The sequence below is a fragment of the Populus euphratica genome, unplaced genomic scaffold (genome assembly GCF_000495115.2).
Source record: "Populus euphratica unplaced genomic scaffold, PopEup_1.0 scaffold94.1, whole genome shotgun sequence".
NCBI lineage: Eukaryota > Viridiplantae > Streptophyta > Magnoliopsida > Malpighiales > Salicaceae > Populus > Populus euphratica.
The window spans coordinates 522270-529374 of NW_011499977.1; the positions used below are offsets into that span (position 1 = coordinate 522270).

General features: G+C 30.2%; 1 long non-coding RNA gene across 1 annotated transcript in view; it reads left to right on the top strand.

Annotated features, from left to right (window-relative positions):
* Positions 1–4341: 4341 nt before the first annotated feature.
* The window catches only part of LOC105139605 (uncharacterized), a 13415-nt gene continuing 10651 nt past the window's right edge, over positions 4342–7105 (top strand). The window contains exon 1 of the long non-coding RNA XR_845017.1: positions 4342–4371. This is a non-coding gene — a long non-coding RNA (uncharacterized LOC105139605). The remainder of the gene's footprint in view (positions 4372–7105) is intronic.

Sequence of the window (7105 nt, forward strand, 5' to 3'; positions counted from 1 at the left end):
TTATTTTCCAAAAAAACATAAAAGGGAATCAAAGATGAACATTCCACTATTGGAATATCATATATAAAAAAATCCCTTCTTCTAATTCAATCTCCTCGTATGCCAACAATATTGGCTTGGCTATGGCTATGGCATGTATGAAATAGTGAACATATTTCGTAATATTGTAGCAGCTTCGAAAATCTGAGAATACGAAGCAAATGAAAGGGAAGCAAAAAAAGAAATGATATAGTAGTTTTATGAAATGAATTTTTAATGATAAAATCGAAGGCAAAGAGTGGGAGAGGCAGAAGAGAGGGACAAAGAGACACTGACATGTGAGCGTGTCCAAAAATAGGAAGAGGCTTCTGTTCTTGTCCTTGGTATTTTGTACTAACTTTCATAGTTAACTTTGTAAAGATCCGAGGAGTTGACTGAGATAGATTCTGATCTTGCTTGCCCATGGCATCTTGACACGTGAATCTGCCATGTATTCACGCTGTTCTTCACAGCAACTAAATTTAATGGCGGTTCCCCTCCATTGCCAGAAACGCTTCATGCATGAATTCATGAGTGAATTATAAATTGGTACCTTTAGTTTTGAGAAACAAATTATTTAGTGTGTTTCGTTTTAAGCTTTTTTAAATTTATGTTTTTTTCCAATTTATTTTGTTCTTAGTTGTATTAAGAAATAGAAAAATAAATAAATAAATATTAAGAAAAAGATTGATGAGAAAATAAAAAATTGAAATGAAATAATATTAAATTAAGCCTGGCCAACACTAGCCAAGGGACTAGTTAATTAGTTTTTGAAATTAGAAAGATTATTTAATTTATTTGGCAGAACTAGAAGGACTAATTTATAATTTACTTATAAATTCATACTATTAATTCTAAAATCAACAATTTAGATTTTAATGGGTCATTTGTTATCCATAGCTTGAGGAGAGTCAACTTCAACAAGAATTATTGTCCTAACCTAATTTAAGTGGCAACTAAACAAAATGATAAAAAAATTATAATAATTAATTCATACTATTAATTCTAAAATCAACAATTTAGATTTTATTGGAGCTTGAGGAGAGTCAATTTCAACAAGAATTATTGTCCTAACCAAATTTAAGTGGCCACTAAACAAAATGATAAAAAAAAATATAATAATTTCTTCAATAAATACATAAATTGTAGGTTCAATTCATATAGAAAAATTTAAAAGAAAAATAATTTTTAATTTTGGATAAAAAAATCACCAGCCTTGATTTTTCAGATTGATTTTGAGTAAAATCATATAATGTATTGCCTATTTTAATACATAATATATCATTTATTTTTTAAAAATAAATTCAAGAGAATAAGATGTTTTGTTTTTATTTATCGTTGATGATTATTTATTTATTTATTTATTAATATATAGAGTTTTTAATTTATTTAATTACACGTATACATAATCTTTTTTTATTTTCACTTAGAATTTTTTTAACTATAAAAACATTTTGAAAAAACCTCTATATATAATTGTTTTTGTTTGAAAAACATATTTATTTAAAATGATTTTTAAATCTAATACTATTGTTTTGTACTGTCAAAAAGACAATACTATAAAACTATGTTATTGATATTTGTTAATAAACTAAATGCATCATATAATAAATAAATAAAATCAATGAATGTAATATTAATTATAAAAATAAAGATATTAAGTTATGATTTCATTTAAAATACAAGGACTAAATTTACACCACACCTGTTTAATAATTATAGTTAACATATAATGAAAGACCTTGGCATTTCACTATAGCAATGAATTGTGAAATGCTTTGGCTTTTTACAATTTAGTCATCATGCTTTTTTTAATGCAATTTCATCCTTAGTGTTGGGTTTAATGGACATTGGACTTTATAATTTGTTTCAATTTATTTTTTATGATGTTATTCTAATCTTATGACACCTGTTTAATAAGTTAACAATTATTGACTTGACTTTATTTTTTTATTTTTTAATTGATTTTTTTTCTCAACTTCATTTTTTAAAATTGAATTAATTGAAAATTTGGTCATGGCACCGGTTTAATAGGTTCACAATTATTGGCTTGGCTTTCTTCTTTTTTTTTGTTTTTTAATTGATTTTTTTCTCAACTTCATCCTTTAAAATTGAATTTATTGAAAATTTGGCCTTGGCACCGGTTTAATAGGTTAACAATTATTGACTTGCCTTGTTTTTTTTTTAATTGATTTTTTTCTCAGCTTCATCCTTCAAAATTGGGTTGATTGAAAATTTAGTCTTATATTTATTTTTTGTTTCTATAAGGTTATCATTATCTCATAATCTGAATTATGAGTTTTGGAGGTTAGCTTGTAAGTTGAACTAGGTTTTTTATTTTTTTTTTAATTGAATTTTTTTTAATGTCATCCTTCAATATTAGATTGATTAGAAATTTATATTTATATTTTTTATTTTATTTTTTCTATGTAATTATCTTAGTCTCGCGATTCAGATTTAGTAGGTTAACTCATGGTATTTTTTTAATTGATTATTTTCTCAATTTAGTTCCTTTGACATTGAATTGATTGAAAATTATGCTTCATAATTTATTTTATTTTTGTTAGGTTATCATGATTTTATTATTCAAGTCATGGGTTAGCCTGATTACCTTAAGTATTTTGTTTCTTTTTTTAATTTAATTTTTTTAAAATATCATCCTTTAATATTGGGATGATTGAGAATTAAACTTCATAATTTATTTTGATATTCTTTTCATGAAGTTATCCTAATCTTATGATTTGAATCAAGGGTTTAGTCAGCTAACTCAAGTTGACTTAGGTGGTTTTTTCATGTTTATTTTTTATTGATTTTTTTTATTGTATTTTTCAACATTGCATTGATTGAAAATTGAGTTTCATAATTTATTTTTATTTTTTTCATGCGCTTATCACAATCTCATGACTAAGTTTTAGAAAGTTGACTCGGTTTGACTCAGCTCATTTTTCTAATTAAATTTTATTATTAATTTGATCCTTCAATATTGGGTTGATTGAGAATTGAACTTAATGATTTTATTTATTTGTTTTCTACAGTGTTATCAGGGTCTCATTATCTGAGTTAAAGATTTAATAAATTAACTTGAGTTAATATGAGTTAATCCAAGTATATCTAATATGTTGTTATCTCAATATTTAAAAAATAATATCGTCTTGATTTTTTTAGTTAAATTATATTTTTATCAGTCATTAGATTGTTTTTAGACTTGCAAAGTCGATTATGTCATATCAGATCAATTTTTAAATAATGTTTTTTTGCTAAAAAATATATTAATAATGGTTAAATATTTTTTTTGATGTTTAACAAAAAATTGAACGGGCTCACGGAATAGCACGGATAATTATCTAGTTGTAATGCTATTTGTTTATGTGAATGTTAAAAAGAATATTGGAGATACTCATAAACATAATATAGAACACTGACAAACCTGAAACACACTGAAACAAAAATAAGAAATAACAAAACACAATAATAAAACCAAAAGACACAAAAATTCACAAATGAAGGCTCAAATCCAATCTAAACTTTTTACGGCTTTCCATCTAAGCTTTTTACGGCTTTCCTTAGTTGACCAATTTATGCGACTCATGGAAGGATCAATTACAGGAATGAAGGATTGTAGTTGGTCAATTAATTGTTCAGCAGTAGCAGCAGAGATTATGATTTGTCGTGCAGAAGATGTTAGAAATTCTTGTTCCACAGCATGATCAAGAAAAGACAACAACTTATCATAATAACCATTAATATTTAACAAACCTATGGGATTATGGTGAATGTGCAGTTGAGCCCAAGAGAAAATATGAAAGATCTCTTCCAATGTACCTAGACCACCTGGTAAAGCAATGAAGGCATCAGCATGGTTAAACATTGCATTCATTCGAGCCGATATTATGGAGACCTGAAGTTCCTCTCCAATTGTTTTTCCAATGATGTCTCCTTGTGCTAAAGCTTTGGGGACGACCCCCAAAACTTGACTACCTCCTAAAAATGCAGCTATTGACACACCTCCCATTAACCCAAGACTGCCTCCCCCATACACTAAATGAATCTTTCTCTCAGCTAGCACCTGACCAAGATGATTTGCTGATTCTAAAAACTCCTTTTCTTTCCCAGGACTAGATCCACCGAAAGCACAAATATTTCTTATATGATGACCTGAGGAACTCGCCATTTCTACACACTTCTGTATTTGTTGAATGTATAGGTTGAGTAGAAATGAAAGGAAGGAAAAGAGGGTTTTATAGATGAAAAATTAGAAAGGCAATCATAACACCTATATGTAGGCTAGCTGGAGTCTCACACACTCTCTCTCTCTCTCTTTATTTATTTATTTATTTACTTTTGAAAAAGCATGTGTATGTACAGGTAGTTGTGATTATGGCTCACATCTTCCCTTGGTTTTACGTCCAAGAACGGCTTAAACGCCCTCTATGGGTCGGGGATAGGCTTCCTATCCAGTTTTCTTAAAAACTGGCAAACAGAGTCTTTTTTAGTCAAATTCCCAAGACTAAGTCGATCATGTTCTTTATGAAATATTGGCCATAAATCATGAATTGCACGATGCTTATCTCGACTATGATGAGACTTAAGAGTCAATAGAAGATTATCTAAAGACTCTCTGTGTTTTGAAATAAATCCCACCTTTTGACAATTTTCACAGGTTTTGAGGAATGCATGTGATTCCTTAAATATGGTGAGCCAATAAAATCCGCTTTGTAAGATTTCTGCAATCCTCTTTTTTGACGAGAAATGATCCCCACATGCCTTAGAGTGACAAAATTTAATAAAATTACTTACCTCATTGTCGGGAATGTATTTTTTAAATATTTGATCAGGACAATAATTGAATAAGTAAGGTTCATCCCAATAAAAATTTTGCACGTTGCTCAAAAATTGTCTTTTATGTTCGGTACTCTAGTGAGCTGGCAAAAATCCTGAAATAAGAAAATTGATATTTTTAGCAAACCAAGGCATTGAATTAAGAGAAAGTAGAGATTCATCAAGAAAGTAATCATCGATTGGTGTGATGTCGGGTGTCGAATCTATTGTCACTTTTGATAAAAGATCCGCATCAACATTTTTGGTGTTTTTTTCATCCTCGATTTCTTCCTGATTAGTCATGGCATGAGGAAATGGAAGTGCTGGCAGGAAATTAGTCTTTTCCTTGCAATATTCAGATTCAACCCCTTCCTTACCCTTAGAGATTGACTCATCATCTTTCTCATAAGGTTCAAGAGTGAGTTTTTTAATAACCTTACCATTGCGAAGAGTGATGACTGATTTGACTTGATCCACGTGTTGACTTCCAGAACTACCTGCATTTGCATTGTATTGCCCCTTGGGATTTTGCTGTGGTTGAGATGGAAACTTACCTTTCTCTTGGAAACTGAGAGCAGATGTTAATTTTGCAAGAGTATCTTTAAAATCTGTCATGTTTTGAGCAAGTTGAGTATTGATTGTCTCTTGCTTTTCAATGAATGCATACAAAGTTTCCTCAAAATTTCTTGTAGGAGGTGGAGCATAAGGAGGTGCATATCCATGATAATTTTGGAAATTATGGTGTGCTTGAAACTGTGGTTGTGAAGTTTGTGCATTGTCACTCTTCCAACTAAAATTTTGGTGATTTCTCCAACTAGGGTTGTATGTTTGAGAGTATGGGTTGTGGTTAGCCTTTTGGAAACTGTTTAAAGCATGGGCTTGTTTATGGAGACATTCCTTAAAAGAAGGCAAGGTTGGACAGTTATTGGTTAAGTGTTCATTTGTTTCACATATTTGACACACAATGTTTTCAACAGATTTTAATTGACCACTCTTTTTCAATTCTAGTGCCTTGACTTTTCTAGCTAAAGATGCAAACTTGGCTTGAAGGCCATGATCTTCCCTAAGGTTATACATACCTCTACTAGATGTATGAGGTTGAGTTTTACTCGGTGCCTCATAAATACCCGCGGTGTCCCAATTTTGAGCATTTTCAGCTAACAAGTCTAAGTACTCCATTGCTTCATCAGGGTCTTTATCTTCAAAAGTTCCATTGCACATCAATTCAACCATTTGCCTATCTTTAGGTGTTAACCCTTCATAGAAATGTGAAACCAATCTCCATGTTTCAAAACCATGATGAGGGCAAGTACTAAGCAAGTCTCGATACCTATCCCAACATTGGTAAAATGTTTCTCCTAGTTTTTGAGTGAAAGTGGTGATTTGTCTTTTGAAAGAATTTGTTCTATGAGATGGGAAAAACTTCTTTAAAAACTGTTGTTGCATTTCATCCCAAGCACGAATGGATCCTGGTCTCAAATTTTGTAGCCATGTTTTAGCTTTATCTTTTAATGAAAAAGGAAAAAGCTTTAATCTGATGGTGTTCATGCTACAATTTAAATTATTATATGTGTTGCAAACCTCCTCAAATTCCCTTAAATACAAGTATGGATTTTCCAATTCTAAGCCATGAAAAGAAGGTAAAAGTTGAATAATACCTGGTTTAAAATTAAAATGAGATGCATCAGGAGGAAAAACTATGCATGATGGTGCACTTGTTCTTGTGGGATTCATGTGGTCTCTAAGTGTTCTAGCACGGTTATTCTCATTATTCTCATTATGAAGTGATTGATTATCTTCTTCGGCCATATTTTCTGAAAATGATGAGGATACCCTACAAAGTCTACCACTTGATGTACGTGACCACACTCTCATGCACGTGTAGGAATAAAATAAAAAAAGAAGAAGAAAGCAAAAGAAGGAGGAAGAAAACAAAATAAAAAGAAACAAAAGAAAAGAAACAAAGTTATATACAAGAAAAGTGAAAAGAGAAAATAAAATAAATACTATAATTTATACAAGAACTTACCTCCCCGGCAACGGCGCCAAAAACTTGACACGACTAAAAGATTGATGTCTTCTCCCAAGTGCAGGAGTGTCGAAGTAATAAATAACCCGGCAAGACCGGGGTCGAACCACAGGGAGGTTAATTGTACAAATTATAAACAACAATTATAAAACAACAATAACAACAACAACAATAGTAATAATAATAATAATAATAATAATAATAATAATAATAGTAGTAGTAGTAGTAGTAGTAGTAGTA